This window comes from Bicyclus anynana, chromosome 14 (genome assembly GCF_947172395.1).
Source record: "Bicyclus anynana chromosome 14, ilBicAnyn1.1, whole genome shotgun sequence".
NCBI lineage: Eukaryota > Metazoa > Arthropoda > Insecta > Lepidoptera > Nymphalidae > Bicyclus > Bicyclus anynana.
In genome coordinates this window covers 15,520,547-15,544,722 of record NC_069096.1, presented here as the reverse complement: position 1 = coordinate 15,544,722, position 24,176 = coordinate 15,520,547, and the positions used below count along the sequence as shown (strand labels likewise).

The 24,176-nt window shown below is 36.9% G+C and overlaps 1 protein-coding gene across 1 annotated transcript in view; it reads left to right on the top strand.

Moving 5' to 3' along the window:
* Positions 1-4,984: 4,984 nt before the first annotated feature.
* The window catches only part of LOC112045052 (calmodulin-binding transcription activator 2), a 202,428-nt gene continuing 183,236 nt past the window's right edge, over positions 4,985-24,176 (top strand). The window contains exon 1 of the mRNA XM_052885311.1: positions 4,985-5,101. The gene's annotated coding sequence lies outside the window, so the exon portion shown is untranslated. The remainder of the gene's footprint in view (positions 5,102-24,176) is intronic.

Sequence of the window (24,176 nt, the reverse complement as noted above, 5' to 3'; positions counted from 1 at the left end):
AGCGCAGTGGTATGCGCGGTGGATTTACAAAAAACGGAGGTCCTGGGTTCGATCCCCGACTGGGCAGATTGAGATTTTCTTAATTAGTCCAGGTCTGGCTGGTGGGAGGCTTCGGCCATGGCTAGTTACCACCCTACCAGCAAAGACGTGCCGCCAAGCGATTTAGCGTTCCGGGTAAAGGATAAAAAAAATATATATCCAGTAAAACTGATAAAGCAAGACATCATGCAGATTGCGATTAACACATTGGATGTCCTGTAGTTAGCGCTGCATAGGCACGTGGATTTATCGAATGGTGAATAGCCAGCATTAGCGGTACAAGGCAGCTTATATAGGTACTCGTAAGCCTCAATAGATCCAGGGTAGAGAGGCCGCAGTCATCACCGAGGGGTTATTCTAATTCATGGTGACTATTGATTCCGACGCAATGCAAATTTCCATAGTTTGAAACAATCTTCACATTTTTGTCTTACAAATTTACAAAAATTCTAAATTAATTTGTTTCATACCAAGCCGTGCGCTGCATGATGGTGCGGATGACAGTTTATTTCACTCTTGACAGTTTGCCGCGATTCACGATAATAGTACATGTTACGAACGTCATTCGGCAACTGTCACCCGCAACATGCTACAGCGCAGGAACTGTAGTTTACTCTCTTAGCATTTTTGAATGTTTTTAGTGACTAATAACGTTTATGAGAAAAAAAGTTTTTGAACCTCTGTTGTAGACTCAGCCTTACGCTAGTAGTCGCAATCACGGCGGCGGGCGACAGCGGGGGACGCCAGAGGCGGTGGGGTGCGGGGCGGAGATCTCCACGCAAATATTTCATTAACAGAAACAATTATATCGCGGTGGCGTACAATCGGCGGTCGTCGCTGCGGTGTGACTCAATTAAAAATACAACCAGTTTTTGTACGCGGCTCTGCGCGCTTTAATAGCCCGGCTTATTTGGCTATAGCCTAGTTGGCGGTTGGTAGACTATTCAGCTTCAGTTCATAAGGTCCTGAGCTCAAGTTATAGATATTGTATATCAATCGTGGGTTGAAAATAAATCAGCATTCTTGAACATATAACATAAAATTGAAAATTTTGAAAACCCCTGAAAGTCATGAAACTATTAATTACATTCTCGATCAAGTCTCTTTTAATGCGCTATCTTTTGAGATCCCCCCCGCCCAACTTTTAAACGGCTCGGCCGACTTTCATCAAACATGTCTAAGAACGCGCATAGGGCACCTTTAGTAAAAACAAAAACTAAATTGAAATCGCTTCATTCGTTTGGGAGTTATGGTGCCACTGACAGACAGACACGTTAAACTTATACATATATAACACTTCTCTTTTTGCGTCGGGGGTTAAAATTCACACCTATATTATAACAATAATTTTTAATTTATTAGTAAATTCATCAAAACAAAAGCAAAATTAAACAAACTCTAACTCTTAAAAACTTTATGAACTTCTTATTTAAACCATTATGAATACATTTATGAAAGATTTATAGCATTTGTACACTTTACGACACGCGGAAAAATAATGTTCAGCTCTTAACACTTCAAAAATTATGAAATAAATGACCTAGCTCCGACTACGAGTGGCCGATAAATAGCAAACGAGCGAACAAAGTATCGAACAAATCACGCAAGGTTTTCTTCAAATACCCTCGAAATACCCTAAAAATAGTATATTTTTTAATTAACTTAGAAAAGTAGGAGGTTCTCCGAGTACTGATTATATATCTATTCAAAGACTTGACTGACTTTATTTATCCGCCTCTTAATTATTGAATTGAAAGAAACTATTAGGAAATATCGTAGCGTATTGATGATTCTGTAATTTCTTTACTACTACAGTATATTAGTAGTTTACTACAGTATATTTACAGAGACAGTAACAATAAAGTCACAATCAGCACAGTATAAATCGGCCAATATTGGCGGGCGCAGTAAATCGGCCAATAATAAATCGGCCGGTAGAGCGCGTGGGAGCACGTACGGCCCGCCTATCATGTCGCGGCAACAAACATGGTTAGCTAATATGCGTTTTATTCTTGTGCGGTAGGCGTACGGTTAGCAGAAAAAGTCCCTCGAATTATGTGAAAAAAAAAATATTTACTTTTTTTTTAAATATGTCTAATATACCCTTTCTCGTCCAGCGAAATCTTGTGCTATTGTGATTTTTTCCTTAGACCTCTTTCGAAATACCTGGAACACAGTTCTAATAAGCTCGACTACTTCAATATCAAAAACAAAAATTATTAATGATTGTTTTTTTTTTTTTTTTATTTTATTTTTTACAAGTTAGCCCTTGACTACAATCTCACTTGATGGTAAGTGATGATGCAGTCTAAGATGGAAGCGGGCTAACTTGTTAGGAGGAGTTTGTTGTTTTGTATAATTTATGCAGTCGGGTTTTTTTATTTGTTTAATTTATTTATTTATTCGTAGCATTTTTTTTATCTTAGATTCCGGCAAACATGGGGTAGTGGCTAAAATGTGCATGGGTTCTTTTATACTTCCCCGGCCAAACTATGTATGTCACTAAAAATTCAATCTGGTACCTAAAATTAATACCACAAGAGAGAGGTTTTCTAACTTATTAAGTAATTTCAGAAATTTCATTATATGAAATAATCTTTTGTGTATACTAATAATATAAAGCTGAAGAGTTTGTTTGTTTGATTGAACGCGCTGATCAGGAACTACTGGTCCGACTTGAAAAATTCTTTTAGTGTTAGATAGCCCATTTATCGAGGAATGCTATATGCGTATTCCTACGGGAACGGGAACTACGCGAGTGAAACCGTGTGGCGTCAGCTAGTTTAAAGCAAATAAACAAATTATTATTATTATTATTAGAATATTTGCATTGAAAGAAAATTTTTTTTTATAATTCTTTCGGTAATGTATTTTTCTGCCGACGCTCCACATCGTAGAGGCGGCGTGGCGCGTACTCGGCGTGCAAGTTTGATGAGAGTCGTAGCGGACACATGTTGGCTTATTTGTTCAACTTCCATACATAATTTACACTCAGTCTTATTACTAAAGAAATAAAGCCTACATTACTACAATAGAACCGGTGCGATGACTACTAATTTGTGGGTGCCTTCACCCATATACGGGTCAGAAATAATCGGTGTCATGTCGTATATAAGGCTTATCACTTAAATAAGTAAACAAGTTAAAGTTAAATTTAATTTTTTAAAGCCACCAGTCGTGAATAGTTACTATAAGTCTAGCTACTTATAGTAACTATTAATATATAATATAATTAAGGGTATATTTTTACTTTTCGTCGTCAGAAATTACTTTTCGTACTGTAGATGAAAAAAAACGTTTCTTTTTTTTCATCTACAGTAAAAAAAATTAAAATGGCGATAAACACGTTGTGTCGTCAGTATAGATACCGTTATTATCGTTATATCGCTTTTGGAGCAGCGCGATTTGCTTTGCTCCAGATCCTATAGAGGATTCGAATGGGACCTTAAAAATATTGATGGTAATTAAATATTAGCTATATCACCTTTGATAATTTACTAAGAATGTGTAACTTATTCGTACCTGATTCATTATTTGTAAATAGCACAAAACATTTTAAAAACTTTAAAGTAATCTAACTCGAAGGAATTTTTTTCCAATTTTAGTTTTTCTTAAAGCTTACTGTGTAGCAAATTTACTCAAAGGGCTAACGCTAATCTGAATGTGAGTGTGAGGGGAAATTAGCTGTTTACCGCGTGTCGGCCCCGCTCGCTTTTTCTTAAGGCTTCCTTCAATTTTCTGAGACACGTGTGCGTTTAATCTCTCTATCCATACATATCATCACGTCTTATTCCTCGTAGGAGATTCCTGATGAAGATCATCACTGATTGCGTGATAATAGGGTCATTATGAACCATATTATATAGTTGCCTAACGTACTTACTTATGGTAAGTACGGTAGGCAACTACAAAATATATTTCAAAATCAAAATCAAAATCAAAAATCATTTATTTCAAGTTTACAAGCACTTTTGACACGTCAGTTGACTATTTGTAAAGATTCTACCACCGGTTCGGAAGGCAAGTTCTGCTGAGAAGATACCGGCAAGAAACTCAACAGTTGCTCTTTTGAAAAAGTCTTACAGTATATTATAATTTACAATTGATAACAATTACAATTTCTTATAGTTTTATTTCCTGTGTGAAAGTGGAAGCTGATCCAATGGCCTCCAAGCGCTTTTACCTTTAAGGAACTCATCAACGTTGTAGTAACCTCCTCCTCCTCTGTAGTAGTCGTTGTAGTAGTATTTAATAAGTATATGCTTAGTATAAGTGCAGCTTACTGTGTCATTTACCGTACTTACTTACTTATAATAAGTACGGTAGGCGACTACAGAATATAGTTAGTAAGTGTTTACATACTTCGTAATAGTGCAGCTTACTGTGTTATTTAGAAGCAACACCATATTACATATGGAGCTTGTTTACAACATGGTACCGACTACAAGCGCGATAGTGTCTGGTTGTTTTTCAGTGTTATAAAGGACCTGGGCATGCAGCCATGTGGCAAGGCGATTCTCTTTCTACAAACGTTAACGCTTGTGATAAATGTTGTCGATTAGACCTGTCATTCCCATACATTTTGTTAGTTTTCTAAGCGTTAGCGTTTGTAGACACAGAATCGTCGTGCCACATAGCTAGGACCCCTGGTTATCACAGATTCAGATCTATATATGGTAACCAGTGTCGTTATTTATTAATTTTATGCTTGTTTTAATATTCGTTTTTGTTGTTTCAGAAAGCCTACACACCCAACGCCACAGTGCCCGGAGTCGCGCCGGCATGCCGCACTCGGGATAGTGGCACGGCGACACGGCACGCTGGCGGGGTACACGCGGCACGTGTACGCGGGCGGCGCCGGGGCGTACCACGCGCGCGCGTCCGCCGTACCGCTCAACGCAAGTGAGTACACAGCTCTACCTCACACTCCTAGCGCCACGGCGAGCCGCGCTCGGGATAGTGGCACGGCGACACGGCACGCTGGCGGGGTACACGCAGCACGTGTACACGGGCGGCGCCGGGGCGTACCACGCGCGCGCGTCCGCCGTACCGCTCAACGCAAGTGAGTACACAGCTCTACCTCACACTGCTCACACTCCTAACGCCACGGCGTGCCCCACTCACTATAGTGGCACGGTGACGTGGCACGCACAACGTGCAACCCAAAGAAGTAATGCCTTTTAGCATCCACAGCATGAATTCAAACTGCCGGCATGCTGCGTTTGGATAGCCTATGATACTGGCACGGGACACGGCAAGTGTATGCCATATCGTAATAGCACATCTTAACTAAAGCCCACGGGTATGGCACCGGATATGGCATATACACAACCGTCCAAGTATAATAGGTAATTTTTATAATTCCTTTGGCATAATATAAGATTAGATTACCAATCGCTAATCACTCACCTGTGCACAATAACTTGACACCTGGCTACCAAACGGAAACACAGTATCTACACACATCATTTGAGTCAAGTGTCAAGTTGATCCGCACGAGCTGTAGCGGAAACCCTTCGAAAAACACTGATAAAGAGCAAACTTTGGGTTTCTAACGGTTGTCACAAAGAGTCTCAAAAGCATATTGGCTAATAGTTAAATCCCGTAGAAAACAATACTTTTTATACATAGACAATTTGAGAGTTGCAAACCTTATAGCTACCAAAGTCACAACTGTCTAAACTCTTATAAGTTGCTGAAGAGGACTAGATGAAGGTCAATGTATCCGGTGTCTTGAACTTGACTTTATTTCTGGTAATTGCATATACTAGGTATTCGTAACTAACTATGCCGCGTCTAACTAAGCTAAGTAGGTAGGCCAGAATGAATATCAATTCGTGACTCTAACTTATCTTACTTTTACTATATCAGGAGCAATGTGCGTACAAGCTCTCTGCCCTTATTCAATGTGGTAGATCTCGCTATTGCAGGCTTTAATTCTGTAGCTATAGGTGTGGTTCAGTGAAACGTATTGTAATTAGCATAGGACTTAGCAACGTGTTAACAGTTTGACGTAACTGTTGTAATTACTTTAATGAGTATACCGAGTTTACTGTCAGTTTACACTAATCCTGTCGCAATGACTTGTACCAGGTACTTAGCGTGCGCCGTACGTACCTGTGGATCGGAATTACTATTACACTGACCATAATGACTCTGTATCATGGTTTATGGTATACCGACTGTCATTTGACTGTAAGTACCTATACTTTAAATTGAAACAAAATTGTCTGTTTATAAAGCACTATTTTAACTGCTTCATTGGTCCAATAGTTAGACCATGTAGCTCAAGATCTTAAGGACCTCGGTTCGATTCTGGTTTTAATTGGTTTCGAAGTTTTAGTAAAAATTATCATTTCGGAGTTGGGAAGTTGGTAATGTTAGGTACACCTCGTGCCTGGGAGAGTACATTAAGTAGTCGGTTCCGATTTTATCTATACTAATATAAATTCTTTTGTATGTTAGTTTTTTTTATTGAACGCGCTAATCTCAGGAACTACTGGCGGCAGATTTTAGAGGGCGGCAAAAATCCAAAATCTTTCCCATCTACAGAAATAAAGGAAATGTAACGATAAATTATTTTAGTTCTGTACGCCCTGTACAGTCCTATTAAAATATTAAAACTTGAAATTTTATTGACACAATTTAAGGTAATTCTATTGATTCAAATTCGATCGAATCGAAATACCTATCGAATTTCATAGTTCAGTAGGGGCTGGAAACATTCAATAGCCTACTGGCGGCAAATTTGTAAATCCGCTACTGGTGACCGAACCGACGGGTTAACTTACTTAATTGAATGTATGTAACTAAATTTGAGAAAATTAACCGATACTTTGTACTAGGATACGAGAAATAAATAGGATACCTTCCATTCACAAAAAAACACAGAGACATTTCAGTAGCATTCCTGAGCATTCCAACTTTTGGAGGCGATTGAAAACTTTGACAATACGAACGCGTTGTACAGTTCGTAGAGGATTTGGTCGCCGTAGTTTGTCCTGGGAGAAATTTAACTTCTTTTATTGGTAACTATTCCAAGTAACTAGAATAGTTACCAAGAAAAGATAAATACTATTAGGTAGATCATAAACCTGTCTTCCGAACCGGTGGTAGAGTTTTTACAAATAGTCAAACTTAACGTTTCAAAAGTACTTGTAAACTAAGCCTACTTTGTAATACAATATTATATAATATTGTATATGTATACTAAGCCTACATGAAATAAATGAATTTTGATTTGATTGATTTCATTAATTTGCCTATATGGTCTCCCTATAGAAGAGAGGATTTAGAAGTTAGACTCACTATTTTACTCTAGAACAGGTTAGTGGGATTAGATTCGACTGCCTCCATGGCGTAGTGGTAGGCGCAGATGATTTACAAGACGGAGGTCCTGGGTTCGATCCCCGGCCGGGCCGATTGAGGTTTACTTAATTGGTCCAAGTCGTACCGCCAAGCGATTTAGAGTTCCGGGACGATGTCGTGTAGAAACTGAAGGGGGTCTTCTCCATCCATCCATCCAGCTCCATCTTAGATTGCATCATCACTTACCATCAGGTGAGATTGTAGTCAAAGGCTAACTAGTGAAGAATCTCCCAACTGTGACTATATAATTTTTTTCGGCAAAAAGGAAACTCAGTATTTCATAGCCCGACTAGCACTCGAACCCACGACCTCATGATCCATAGCCACACAAGACATATGAGGCATTCAAATACAAGCAATAGTTAATATTAATATATCAAATATGCCAACAATTAGCACCTTGTCACATTAAGCTATCGAAGCATTACCACACGAGTTTGAATGACTTTGTCAATACAAGTTACTGTAACTTGGTTGTATGTAAACACGGTTATTGACTTGGCTGAGCAAATAATATTAGTACGCGGAATTGGTTCGAGGAACTTCATCGCTTGCCCACTCTTACGTTTAGAGTTTAGGCTTGGTATTTGGCTAAGCAATGTTATTCGAGCTAGTTTCTCTATTTTGTATATTGATTATTAGTTTTGAACTCGGTTTTACTCGTGTAAATCCCGTTCCGAAATCATCACCAACACAAATTCATTGTTGAGCATAAGTCTCCTCTCAGAATTAGAGATTAATAGTCCACCACGCTGGCCCAATACGGATTGGTAGACTTAACACACGCAGAGAATTAAGAAAAATCTCAGGTAATCGTTTGTAACACGTGATATTTTATTTCTTAAAATGTATATACTCGTAACTGGAAAGTAGGAGGTGCATGTCCCGGATTGGATTTGAACTTACGCCCTCCGAATCGAAGGCAGAAGTCATATCCACTGAGTTAACGCGGCTCTCCGTTCCAAAATATCTGGATGAAAAGTGGCTTATATGATTAATATTATGGTCATTACTTACATCACTCAATTTGTTGAGTAAATTGGTGTAAATATCGACTTTGTTTTGTAATTATCTAATTATAAATATACACCCTTCAACCCGCATTTCAACGGACAGGGATCGAACCCATTGCCTTAATATTTAGATATTCGGTTATTGTTGTTTGCTGATGACTACGGCTTCGTTCGCGTAACGTTTTCCTACTATTCCACAGGAATACTTAATTTTTTTTGGATTAAAAATATCCTATATCAAGTTTTCAATTATCTCTTTACAAATTTTTTAATAATAATAGAATTAGTATGGTACATGCGTTAAGTACGATAACTTCATTAAATTAACAGAAATTTCCAGAATAGTAAGCAATATATGTGACCGGTCCTCCGTTACACACGGTCGCCGCAAACTGCCATCTCGCTACGATATTGAACACTAACTCTATATTGCATTCCCACTTCAAGCTGTTGTTTTATGTACATTCCTCACCGACTACTGTGCGATAAACATAACACATAATATTATTGACGCAGTGGAATACAAACTAAAACTATGCTCGTACTTACATAGTAACAGCTAATGGGGGATTAAGAATTTAAATATTACGTGTCTCAAACGGTGAAGGAAAACATCGTGAGGAAACCTGCATACCAGAGAATTTTCTTAATTCTCTGCGTATGTGAAGTCTGCCAATCCGCATTCGGCCAGCGTGGTGGACTATTGGCCTAACCCCTCTCATTCTGAGAGGAGACTTGTGCTCAGCAGTGAGCCGAATATGGGTCATCATTATCATGATGATGATGATCACTTACATAGTAACAGTTAATGGGGAATTATCTTGAATCAATTACTACTAACTTAATATTAAGTTACGAAACTAAATATTTTTTGGCCAAAGATATTAGGTAACTTCTGATTTTATAACTAAGCAACAGGAAAAAGATAATTTTAATAAACTTATTTGTCTTTTTAATAAAGTTTTCTAATTAAATTAAATAGCAACGTAGCCAGTTAAATATTAAGTCTTAAACCGCAAAAATCGCGTAAAATCGTTTCAGTAGTTAAGGCGCTACAGTGGAACATACAAACACTTAAACAGCTAAAATCATTAATTACCCTTTCTTTAGGGTATAGGGTAGGGTACAGATATAGCAGGTTAGGGGTAGAGAAGGGGCATAGCCCTTTATAAGTATATGGTAGCGTTAGGGTAGACGTAAAGCAAAAATTGAGAAATTCATCAGTAATCTATACTAAGTAATATTTTATAGCTGAAGAGTTTGTTTGTTTGGTTGAAAGGGCTAATCTCAGGAACTACTGGTCTGATTTGAAAAAATCTTTCAGTGTTAGATAGCCCATTTATCGAGGAAGGCTATAGGCTATATATTTTATTCCCGTATTTATATGGAAACGGGAACCACGCGCGCGGTAAGCTAGTAACTCGTAAAATCGTATTTAAAATCGACTCAATAAGTATTTTTATATAGGGAGTTCCGTATCAGAGATACTCGAGGTACGAAAACTAAGCTATTTTGAGACCATCAAGTGCTATTGGATGGCAGTCTAGACGGAGTATAGCCATTGGCTGATGTAACGTGCGGATCGACTGGGCTCGGTAATGAGTTGTCGACTTTGGGAGATGCATCCACTTTCTTATTCGCGAAATTGCGGACCGTTTGCATGTTTTGTAGTTTAAATTGTTTTCACTTTTCGTTTAATAAGTTTCGGTCTGTAGACTTCGGCCTTGGTGAATCTCATCAATTGAATTTGTGTCAAATATAATGAAATATCCAAAATCATACCAGGTATATTTTTCACAACTCCTTCTACGACTTTAAAAACAAGGTACACGACCATTTTGTACTTAATAATAATAATTAAATAAATTGTCTTACATTTAGTTTAATACTTTTCTTCTCTTCAGCGCTGCGCTGCGCATTGCTTTCCAGCGATGAACGGATAATGCTGAGCTGTAAATCCTTTCTGTTTGGTGTCACAGACAGTCATGTAATATCTAAGATAGGATGTACTGTTTGTGACACTAAAAAGTGAATAAACTTATTTTCTTTCTTCTTTCTTCTCTTTCTATTTGTTTTGTATAATTTAGAATAAGTTTAAATATAGGTATTGTCAATTTTAATTTTGTACGTAATTTTACCTAGTAATTTATTCTAATAAATTGTATTCAATTAATTTGTTTCCTTTTATGCTAATGTTTTATAATAGTATACTTTTTATTAACTTTGACATATAATATTATGAAAGCGTTGACATGTAATTATATAAAATGTTATGTGCGCCTAGCGTTAATATATATATCAGAATTTTTGTGGCATATTGTATTGTTTTTTAATGTTTATTAAGTGTATTGTTGGCGTGCTTTAAATAACTAAATACATCTCTATATATTTTTTGTTACCATACCAGTCTACTCGTATTTTATTTAAGAACCCTCCGGGATATGGAGCTTGGATCCATCATGCTAGAGCCACACTTAGGATGGTAATGTTTAATTTTTTACAATCGCTATGAGATTTAGTAGTAGGATAGCTTTTTGTGTTTATATCTCATTCGAAGAAGTACCTACCTACCTGCTTCCGACCACCATGTTTTATTTCTGCCGAAAAGAAGTTTTTTTTAATTGTCTATGTTCTCTTGTTACGCCAAATAGCATTGAAAAACTTTTTTTCGGTTTTTTACTTTAAACAGTAATTTCCGGAATTCCAATATTTTGTCACTCGTCGGTATACTCAACAGAATTTCCGTCAGCCAATCCGTTTCACCGAAACATATTACGTAACTATAGTCCACGTGGACTCTACCAATGATAAGCGTCGATGCGCCGGCGCTATTTTCTAAGCTCCGCCCCTTTTCCATAATTGGATACTATGCAAATAGATCAAGGTATTTTTGTATCACTACAGGTGAATGACCTGATCACATGATTATAGCACAGTAAAAATATATAGTACAGAAGATTTATGTGTTTTCTCGTAACTACTAACTTACTATGCTTTTTTTCTTCCAAGAAAGTTTAAGTAATCAATAATCATTGGGAGTGTAAAAGAGTAGGTACACCAAGCTATCGGTCTATGACAAGAGACAAATATTAACACCCCAAACCCCCCAACTAGCAGCGTGATACCTACGTCTAAAAACCATATCACCTATTTTATAGTGGGTTGTTATTGGTGTTATTTATTCCGTATTCCTGCAGGAATGGAAAACACACGGGTGAAACTGCTCGACGTCAGCTAGTCGTTTATATATCAAGATAAATAGCAGTTTACTTAAGTATAACAATGTTAAGTGAGTGATCGTAAATATCACGTTTAGGCAAATGTGCACTGCTCGGCACGGTGGGCCCGTCACCGAGCAGTGAAATGCAGACACCTCTCGTGTTCACTGTTTATTGTCAACATATAAAATATTTTCATTCAAAACGTATAAACCTTTACCTACCTTTACCTTAGACCATTTAAATAACAGGATCTGCCTCGCTAACCGTTACCCCTCTGGCAAAGATCAAAAATCTATGATCTAACGCGTTTATAAAAACTGTTGCTATAGACCCGATGTTTCATTGTTGTAATCATTTTCATTTCATTTCATTTTGGCATTTTCTAGGCAAGCGCGCTCCAACCTAGACCTCATCATTGCTTTTCACCAGGCATGATTGTAGTCAAGCGCAAGTCTATTATGAATAAAAAAAAAATCGTTTTCGTCGTGTAAAGAGCTCCCTAAAAATGTCGGTTTGTGTAGTTAAATGGCATTAAAAAACGGCCAAAAACTTGTAGTTTAGTAAAAGATGTAACGTTTAATTTGAAAGTATTTAAACCTTAATTTTATCAAATTTGTAATAAAAAAAAAATATAAAAAGAATCGATTCTTTTGACGAAACAGCCAAACATCGATCAGTAATCGAATATTTTATATATTTAATCTCTGGATAGTCTAAGCAATGTGTTTGTTAGTTTGTGTAAAAAATACGCGTGTGTGTATTGCGAGTCAAATTTATAGTTGTGTGTAGTGTATGGGCATAGAATATTTTTAATGGTATTGGATAGAAGCAGGCGTTACTTTGCGGAAGTTCATCATGATTATATAATGATTTATTTATTTTGCTATCATCCGCGAAAATTCGGCGAACCCATGCGACAACGTCACCCAGGTCCGACAAAATACTCTCTACGTACGTTTCACCCCGAAACCGGAGCATCCTCAGGAGATGTTGACTCTACAACGTGCAATTGCACGTTGTAGAGTAGATCATAGATTTTTGATCTTTGCCAGAGGGGTAACGGTTAGCGAGGCAGATCCTGTTATTTAAATGGTCTAAGGTAAAGGTAGGTAAAGGTTTATACGTTTTGAATGAAAATATTTTATATGTTGACAATAAACAGTGAACACGAGAGGTGTCTGCATTTCACTGCTCGGTGACGGGCCCACCGTGCCGAGCAGTGCACATTTGCCTAAACGTGATATTTACGATCACTCACTTAACATTGTTATACTTAAGTAAACTGCTATTTATCTTGATATATAAACGACTAGCTGACGTCGAGCAGTTTCACCCGTGTGTTTTCCATTCCTGCAGGAATACGGAATAAATAACACCAATAACAACCCACTATAAAATAGGTGATATGGTTTTTAGACGTAGGTATCACGCTGCTAGTTGGGGGGTTTGGGGTGTTAATATTTGTCTCTTGTCATAGACCGATAGCTTGGTGTACCTACTCTTTTACACTCCCAATGATTATTGATTACTTAAACTTTCTTGGAAGAAAAAAAGCATAGTAAGTTAGTAGTTACGAGAAAACACATAAATCTTCTGTACTATATATTTTTACTGTGCTATAATCATGTGATCAGGTCATTCACCTGTAGTGATACAAAAATACCTTGATCTATTTGCATAGTATCCAATTATGGAAAAGGGGCGGAGCTTAGAAAATAGCGCCGGCGCATCGACGCTTATCATTGGTAGAGTCCACGTGGACTATAGTTACGTAATATGTTTCGGTGAAACGGATTGGCTGACGGAAATTCTGTTGAGTATACCGACGAGTGACAAAATATTAGAATTCCGGAAATTACTGTTTAAAGTAAAAAACCGAAAAAAAGTTTTTCAATGCTATTTGGCGTAACAAGAGAACATAGACAATTAAAAAAAACTTCTTTTCGGCAGAAATAAAACATGGTGGTCGGAAGCAGGTAGGTAGGTACTTCTTCGAATGAGATATAAACACAAAAAGCTATCCTACTACTAAATCTCATAGCGATTGTAAAAAATTAAACATTACCATCCTAAGTGTGGCTCTAGCATGATGGATCCAAGCTCCATATCCCGGAGGGTTCTTAAATAAAATACGAGTAGACTGGTATGGTAACAAAAAATATATAGAGATGTATTTAGTTATTTAAAGCACGCCAACAATACACTTAATAAACATTAAAAAACAATACAATATGCCACAAAAATTCTGATATATATATTAACGCTAGGCGCACATAACATTTTATATAATTACATGTCAACGCTTTCATAATATTATATGTCAAAGTTAATAAAAAGTATACTATTATAAAACATTAGCATAAAAGGAAACAAATTAATTGAATACAATTTATTAGAATAAATTACTAGGTAAAATTACGTACAAAATTAAAATTGACAATACCTATATTTAAACTTATTCTAAATTATAGGTATTGGATAGAAGCAGGCGTTACTTTGCGGAAGTTCATCATGATTATATAATGATTTATTTATTTTGCTATCATCCGCGAAAATTCGGCGAACCCATGCGACAACGTCACCCAGGTCCGACAAAATACTCTCTACGTACGTTTCACCCCGAAACCGGAGCATCCTCAGGAGATGTTGACTCTACAACGTGCAATTGCACGTTGTAGAGTATTTTGTCAAGAGAGTATTTCTCAAGAGAGTATTTTGTCGGACCTGGGTGACGTTGTCGCATGGGTTCGCCGAATTTTCGCGGATGATAGCAAAATAAATAAATCATTATATAATTTTTAATGGTGTCAAATATTTTCGATGTGCGAGTTTACCTCGTCCCCCTCAAAAAACGACAGACAATTTTGTTCGTAAATTTGAGTGCCATGCATCTCCATTTTCTAATTCCTCTATGCCCATTACCAATGTTGTTACAATTGAATATAATACTCTCGTTTGAAAAGTTACTCATATCAAAGTAATTGAGTTTCTGAAGTATAACACAGCTATGTGGGAAATAGTAAATATTGCATTTAGCAAGTGTGCACTGCTAGACACAGTGATACAGCCGCCCAAGCGCCCGTCACCGAGCAGTGAAATGCAGACACCTCTCGTGTTCACTGTTCACTGTTCGCAGTTGATTCCTCTGTTGCACTCAGCACCGCTGTTGAAACTGAAACTCATTTATCAAACGCGTACAACTGTTGCTTTGTTTGGCATAATGTATAAGAGTTATTTAGGTATTTATTTAAGCTAAATTGTAAGTATTTTTGTACGTTACTTTGTCTCGAATAGACATCGAGTCTTATCATACTACTAGCTGACGCCGCGCGGTTTCACCCGCTTGGTTCCCGTTCCTGTAAAAATACTGGGATAATATATAGCCTATAGTCTTCCTCGATAAATGGGCAATCTTACACTGAAATAATTTTTCAAATCGGACCAGTAGTTCCTGAGATTAGCGCGTTCAAGCAAACATACAAACAAGCTCTTCGTCAGCTTTATAATCTAGATTCTCCAAGGTTTTGATCGCGTAGTTCCTATTCCTTTGACAATGTCCCATAGTCATCGTTGTCAACCCATATTCGGTTGACTGCTGAGCTCAAGTTTCCTCTCAGAATGAGAGAGAGGGGTTAGGCCAATAGTCCACCACGCTGGCACAATGCGGATTGTTCTCCGGAACCCTCCGGAATCGGAGGCAGAGGTCATATCCACTGGGCTATTACGGCTCTCACAGCTCTCACAGTAGGTCCAGTGATTTGTGTATGTGGCGTGTCGTGTCACACTTCAAGTATTTAGCTTCTTTTTCCTTGCAAAAAATTCTCGGTAAAATTCTCAGCCTGGAGTTTGGAAGTTGGTAGAGTTAAGCCTCGTAGAGCACCATGTGCCATTGATCCTGGTGAGTATTTTCAACATATGATAATGCAGCGTGGTTTATTTAAAATCTGTATCTCCTCACTTATGAGGAGGGCCTTACCTTAAAAGTGTGCCGTTAAAATAGCTAATAATGATGTCTTACTCACAACTGACATTACCTACTTACACTTAGGGATATTACTTGGGATATGATATTATTGTATGCAAACGAAGTTATGAGGTATAGCATGAAAATATTAAAATTCTAGGTGAAAAACATATTTTTCAAGGTTTTTTGTGATAAATAGAGAAGCTGGAGGTGTCGATCGTTTTTCGATAACGGCAACAACTTTCAAGTTTTATGATCTGGCACACTGACAAATTGTTATATTTCAATATTGTTTTACCAATTATGTATTTATTAATATTTAAATTTATTTCTATTACTGTATAAAATAACAACAGTTTATTATCTACGATAAATACTTTCATTATTTATTTACAAAATTTTTGAACAAGCTTTTATGACCGGTTTTTATTTTCAATACAATGTAGATTGTTAAAAAATACTAATTAACTTTTTTTTTAAACATTTTCTACAAATAAGTTCGACTGTAGGTGGTTTCTAAACTCAGATCGCTGTTAGAAGCTTATCTTTTATTTATTTTATTTGAAGTGATTTTATATTGAGGAAATATTTATAAATTTTATAAAATGAATTATTAACAAGACACGCCTACTTAAATCTATTTCAAAAGGCTTTTTAACCGACTTCCAATAAAGTAGGAGGTTCTATGTTCGGCTGTAGGTGTGTATGTTTTTTTATGTATGTCCAGCTATATTTCCGTCATTTGAGGACTGGTTTTGAGAATTCTTTTTTTATCTGGAAGGGTATATTTCCCGGATAGTCCCATATTTTTCATGTCAGGATGTGATGGTGGCATCCTGGAGAAATCGAGGGAAACTTTAAAAAATCGTAGAGACGACTACTGCGTTTGTTAATTTTTCCATTAGGTATTTTTAAACCACTACAATTTCATGAAGATCTGGTGTCAGTCATGGTCGTCAAGAATTTACAGTAATTACCGCCTTCAAACTGATCAAAAGGTAGCACGTACAATGTTATTTTTAAATTTTTTAGTTCATTAGGTAGGTAAGTTATTTTTTGTGTTGGAAGTGGGTTGCATATTTTTCATTAAAATTTTTAATATAAATACCAAATAGCATCGAGACGTTACAGAAACAACACCAAGCGTTTTAGCCGTTAAAAGAAAAAGAAAAAAAACAGACTGGCAGACAGACAGATTTACTTTCGCAATTATAATATTAGTATGGACTTCCTCAAAATAACGCCTGTCTGTATTCAATAGCAGAACTTGTAAAAAATTGGTTTATTTAGCAAGAGTAATGGTGTACGCTTGTATGACGCCCGAAGGAAAGCACTTTGTTTCTGCCCATTTCCTTTGAAGCAGAGTTTTCATTAAAGAAAATTAGTTAGCGCGCGTTAGCATATGCATGAAGTTCGGAGTGCCTGGCCTCTCACCTGGTTAGATATTAGGTTATTAAATAATATCTAAGATGGCTGAACCACATGCACCTTCACCTATACATAATATAAATCAACTAGCAGCCGTCCCACAGTTTCACTCACATAATTCCAGTTGCCATAGGAATATGGGAATAAAATATAAGTCAAAGTCAAAAGTCAGAATTCATTTATTTCAAATAGGCTTAGTTTACAAGCTCTTTCGAAACGTCAGGTAATAATATTAAACTTAAGATAATGGTGATAATAATTATTCGAATACTTAAAATTAAAGTTCCAAACGCGCCTTCGAGTAGAGCCCACAACAAACTCAGCCAGGTTTATCCTTTTTTAGTTTATTACCATTTAGCAATAGGTATATAAGTAGCCTGTCATGTAATACATTTCATTTCTCAGCAATTTTGTCATTTACGTAATCATTAATCATACGACTTTTCTATAAGCTATAGCTTAATATGTTACTTGGTAAACCATACCATGGTAAACTTACCATCAGGTGAGATTGTAGTCAAGGGCTAACTTATAAAAATAATAGGTAATTAAAAAAATATCAACTAAATGAAAAACTTAAAAAAATTTCTAAGTCTGTTCAGTGAATCCAGATATTACCCCCATTAATCTCATATTGTCACTAACTTTACCACTTTTTTGACGGCCTCCGAGAGGCAGTGGTATTGGCGGTGGATTTACATGACGGAGGTCCTGGGTTCGATTCCCGGCTGGGCCTACTGAGGTTTTCTTAATTGGTCCAGGTCTGGCTGGTGGGAGTCTTCGGCCGTGGCTAGTTACTACCCTATCGACAAGGACGTACCGCCAAGTGATTTAGCGTTCCGGTACGATGTCGTGTAAAAAACGGAAGGGGTGTGGTTTTTCATCCTCTTCCTAACAAGTTAGCCCACTTCCATCTGGATTGCATCATCACTTACCATCAGGTGAGATTGTAGGCAAGGGCTAACTTGTAAAAAAATAAAAAAAAAACGATAAAATATTAGTGTAGATAGTCTTTGTTAACAAAATGCCTGTTACAAGCTTTGGTATATTCTGGGTAAACCCACAATGCAAAAAGAGGGGTATAAGTTTGACGTCGATGTCTGTCTGTGTGAGCGTCTGGCTGCTGCATGGAAGCACTCAATCGGATGGACCGATTTCGATGCGATTTTTTTTTCTTTTGAAAGGCACAAACTTGCGGTTCTTAGCTATGTTTGGTTAATATCAGTCCAGCAGTGTAAAAGTATCAGCTCTTTTCCAAAATGTCGTAAAGCCTTTTAACCCCCACGCAACAAAAAAAGAGGGATGTTATAAGTTTGACGTGAATGTCTATCTGTGGTATCGTATCTCTTAAACGGATGGACCAATTTAAAAGTGATTTTTTTTATTTTAAAGCCAGTAAGTAAATAATTTTACTGAAGAATCTTTAGCTAGCAGCCAATTACGCTGCTTATTAAAACTTCTATATATATTCTTGTTACGTTTATAATGGAACAGTAGGTATACTTTACTACCGTACAATGTAACGGCGTAATATAAAAAAGCCCTGATAACATTATTGCCTCGAACGGTAATCTGGCGCCCATCAATCATGGGCCAAGAAAAGCGTGACCTCTACGAATTGAAAAGAAACCTTTTTTTTGATCCGCCACTAGGTATTTGAAGTGACGCGTTCGGATCATAAATCACACCCGTGCCTAGGAAATCTATATCTATGTATATCTATGTAACATCCGTGGTCAGGATACACTCTCTAGTACACTAGAGGGTGTATACTAGCCACGCGTATTATAAAACGCGTATTATAATTTGACGGCCTCCGTGGCGCAGTGGTATGCGCGGTGGATTTAATGACGGAGGTCCTGGGTTCAATCCCCGGCTGTCCAGGTGTAGCTGGTGGGAGGCTTCGGCCGTGGCTAGTTACCACCCTACCGACAAAGACGTACCGCCAAGCGATTTAGCGTTCCGGTACGATGTCGTGTAGAAACCGAAAGGAGTGTGGATTTTCATCCTCCTCCTAACAAGTTAGCCCGCTTCCATCTTAGATTACATCATCACTTACCATCAGGTGAGATTGTAGTCAAGGGCTAACTTGTAAAGAGTAAAAAAAAAACATACATACAGCCGAACGTAGAACCTCCTCCTTTTTGGAAGTCGGTTAAAAAAAAAACAATGTTACGATTTTGCCATAGACTTCAGTGAGTATAGATGGATTAAACTCAAATAGACACGAATTTAATATTATCGTTATCAACCCATATTCGGCTCACTGCTGAGCTCAGAATGAAAGGCCTTAGTCCACCACGCTGGCCCAATGCGGATTGGCAGACTTAACACACGCAAAGAATTTAATAAATTCTCTGGTATGCAGGTTTAATCACGATGTTTTCCTTCATTGTTAATTTTAATATTATACCCCATATAAAATATATCCTATATTCATCAAGGATATGTAGAATTCTAATGTTAGAAGAATGTTTCAAATTGGTCCAGTAGTTTCGGTGTCTATTCCTAGCAACAAAACAAACAACCAAATAAATCCTTTTTATATGATTAGCTGGTAATAATAGTGATATTAGTAAACAGGATCATAGCTATTTATTTATTTATTTACTAGCAGATTTACTACAGAATACGGGGATAAAATTTAGCCTATAGCACCCGGGAATAGTGTAGCTTCCCAGAAGTGAAAGAATTTTTAAAAGAGGTTCAGTAGTTTCAGAGCCTATTCAATGCAAACAAACAAACAGTCAAATCTTTCCTCTTTATAATATTAGTATAGATTTATTTGTTTATTAATTAGTACACTCATTAAATAGATCACATCACGACAAAAATTTAAACGAAATGACAAAAATGAATAAATGAATGAATGAAGCTATGAAGAATGAACTAGTAAGTATGCTTGGTGGAAGAAATAAACATGGTGGTGGACGAGGTAATAGGTTTTACCTCTAAATGTACTTACTTAAAAAATCATAAATAAGTAATTAAAATTAAAGCTAAGAACAGCAAAACCTCCTTTTAAAATAGCGGCCAACTAATTTTATTAGCCACGGAATCGTTATAGGGAATTCACACGAACGCGCTGGTCTGTCCAAAAGGTCGTTAGTCGCATGCACCGAGGCGGAATAATTGAATTACAGCACAGTTATGGCACGGATGTGACAGTTATGCAACGTGCACGCTAATATGGCCCTTGTGAGCTCGAGAGGTTATCATACTCTACTCCGATGGGTCCATAAATATGACACTACTTGGTGTGAGACTCTTGTGGGATTTTATGGGGAATTTAGAAATCAAAATTCAACCTTTTTTGTGAGTAGCCATTAAAAGCTTTTTTACAGAAGGTACGTAGTGACTACAAGCCAACAAACTCAAAAAAGGAAGTTTTTAAAACTTCCTTTTTTGACATTGTTGGTAATTCGTAATTTACCTGAAAAGAGCCGGCCATTTAATTTATTTTATGATTCATGATATATTCAATATTTTTTTTACTAAAAATTAGAAACATAAAAAGCAAACCAGTTGCTCTTTAGAAGTAATCATCATTTATATTAAGTGATTTGGGTACGACAATATCGCCAGCGGGCGGGAATCGAACTCTTAACCTTCCGGCTTGAGTGAGTCTTCATACCATCCATCTCCATACTAATATTATAAACGCGAAAGTTTGTATGGATGTTTGGATTTATGTTTGGATGTTCGTTACTCTTTAAAGCTGCCTGAAGCGATTAGACTGAAATTTGGTATTTAGATTTGGACTAATACATAAGCTACTTTTTATCCCGGAAAAATCCATGGTTCCCAAGGGTTTTGTGAAAAACTAAATTCCATGCGGACGAAGTCGCGGGCGTCCGCTAGTTGAGCTATAAGCGTCTAGTTATTTGGTATGTACGTTATCTCATAATACCTATTAAAGCCTTCAGTATGTATTTTTGTATTAGACTCCGAAAAATTAAAAGAACAAAATATCTCAATAACAAAGCCTTTATTATGTATAGACAGACTCCGGAAAATTTATTTTATCTGGAACAATTTTACAGACAAAATAGGAACCTTCGATAACAATAAAAGCTTGTAATAAAGTGTAGAAATAGTGAGATGTTAGCCTACAGCGCCTGCAATTGCCAGCCCTTAGCAATGTTTTCCAGTCACGTCCTCGAGGAAGGTGTTTTAGCCAGTAGCCTGTTCCAGTATCAATACCTATTTTATAAATTGTATACTATACACTACGTGTCGATTTCATTGGATGCCGGGTTCGAAATATTATAAAGTCTATGGACGGTTTGCTTTCTTGCGAAAAAAATTTCATTTATAACCGACTTCAAAAAGGAGGAGGTTCTCAATTCGGTCGGTATTTTTTTTTATGTATGTACACCGATTACTCATAGACGCCTGGACCGATTTCAAAAATTCTTTTTTTGTTTGAAACGGTATATATCAGTATCAAGGCGGTGCTTAGCCGGTGTTGTCTTAATTTAAGCCATTTCTGACAGGACCACATGAAACAACACTGTCTGCAAAATCTAAATCTATAAGATATTCTCACATGGCTTGAATTAATACATCACCGGCTTAGCACCGCCTTCATACTGATCAGCAGGTAGAACATATTATGATGTTATTTTTCGCTTTTTAGTTTAGTGGGTACGTTTTTAGGTTTTGAAGTCGGTTGTATTTTTTTTATTAAAATTTTTATTATTACTTCCTGACATGGCTTTTAAAATGTATTAAGAGTCATGTTTTTACTTATGACCATTTAGATATTTCTTTAAATATTTTGAACCACGGGAACCATGGATTTAAACCATAGGTATGCTCCAAGGTTCAAATCTTTTACAAAATTACATGTAAATCTGTTTAGTGGTTTAGCCGTGAAAAGATAATAGACATACTTACGTACTTAAGTATGTATTTATCATTAGCGCTATCGATGCCTTTTTAGTTCGACAGAGAAAGTTTCTAACTTTCTTTATCTATAGTATCATATGAGACAGAGAGATATAGAGACAAAAAACGCACACGCCATTAAAAAAACATCATTAAAGAATAGCGTTTCTAAAGGATGCATGTAAAAAAAATAAAAAAAACATTGTAAATCTACACTTAGAACTTGAAATAAGATTACATACGACAGTTAAAACACTTCATCCCTTAACATACGGAAAAAGCAATTTATAAACATACAGAAGAGATGGGGGTCAAACGCGACTACACGCTTGTCGCTGGGGTGGGGGTGAAATAGACACCCCCATTCACCCCCTGTCAGCAATGATCCGTGAAATTATGTACATATTCACCTATTTCCCACTATTCATCACAGTGAATGGCGGGCCTCGGGAAATGGCCCTGTCGCGAATTCTTTGCGAGCAAACATTGAGAGAAAGCATAGCTTTTAGTGCACTAGTGGACTAATAAAGTATCTACGTACTCTATATAGCATTCGGGGTTAGTTAGTTCATCGTTTACATTATCGGGATAGAGTCTGTATAGTTAGAGTTAGGTTTTCTGTTTCTACATTATAATTTTTCAGTCTATTTTGAGAGCTACAGGGCCGAATCTGTAACCATGTTGTACGTCGATTCTCCTTGTACAAACGCTAACGCTTCGAAATTTAAAAAATGTGTGGGAATAAAATTCTCTATCGACAGGTCACGTGATCACGATTGGATCAGTCATTCATACATCATTTTGTTAGTTTTCGAAGCGTTAGCGTTTGTAGAAACAGAACCGACGAGCCATATGGCTAAGGCCTCTGGCCTCTTTGAGACTTGATAATTTTTGTTTTTGATTTTATCATATACTGGGAAAATGGTGTTAATAATGATAGTGTATTGATAGCGCAATAATATGCGTCAGAGTAAATTATCTAAACGAGACAGTTGTAAGTATTTCCAAAAACTAAACAACTTATTAAAGTAAATAACAAAAAATATTTACCTATAGTTATAATAAATTTGTAAAGAGGTCAAATATGTACACGAAATATATTTCCAAAATAACTATCAGGGGTTGATTAGTGATTGATACTGATGCCAAAAGTGCAATCAGTTAAATTTTTGTGTGTCTGTCTGTCTGTCTGTATGTTCGTTATAGAAACAAAAACTACTGGACGGATACTTGGTAAAATTATTGTTCGTACTCCTGGGCAGGTTATAGTATACTTTTCATCACGTTACGATCAATAGGCGCAGAGCGGTGAAGGGAAATGTTGGGGAAACCGGAGAAGTTTCTCCATTTTTACAGCGATACTACTGTAGTGTCGGCGTTTAGTGACCGGTGCGGGCCACAAGAAGCGAGCAGCGACGATTGTAGCGTGTGGCGACCACCGGCGTCAACCGTGTGCGCCTAGTCTATATAAAATGTATAAAAACTACAGGAAATGTGCCGGTAGCGGCGTTTTGTAGTTGTGGCCAGTGGCCCGTGTGTGGGAGCCCTTAATGTTAATGAGCGTTAATTTAACGTATTCTCCGAGACACCGGGGTTTTATCACCGCCAACTTTCTTGTTAGGACTTAGATATTTTATTAACAATTTATTACAACAAAGTTAAGCTAAATATTTGTCAGACGTACGAAGGATTCGAACCCAACCCCTTGTCATCTGAAGCCACGTCTAGTCTAGACTGGCTTGTCCACTAGATTAACGAGGCGTTCAAAATAATAATAGAGTAAAAAAAAACAAATTCATCTGGTAAATAGGCACCAATATAAGGAAATTTATGAAAGCGACGGACCTGTATCTGATATTAAAAGCCTTTAGAGGCGAGAGGCACAGATTTATTGGCGGTTTAATATCACAACAATATGTGGGAGGGCTTGAAAAAATGGTCCATACATAAACGATATTTATATATATATAGGTAAGGTATACATAAAACAAGAGCCTTTTTTATGAAATACTAGGGGACGCCCGCGACTTCGTCTGCGTGGAATTTAGTTTTTCACAAATCCCTCGGGAACCATGAATTTTTCCGGAATAAAAAGTATACCAGGCTATAATATATCTTAATACCAAATTTCAGCTAATTCGGTTCAGTAGTTGAGGCGTGAAAGAGTAACAAACTTTCATATCAACAAAATCACCAGTTTTCGCAAATCTCGAGAAACCATGATTTTTTCGGGATAAAAAGTAGCTTAAGTGT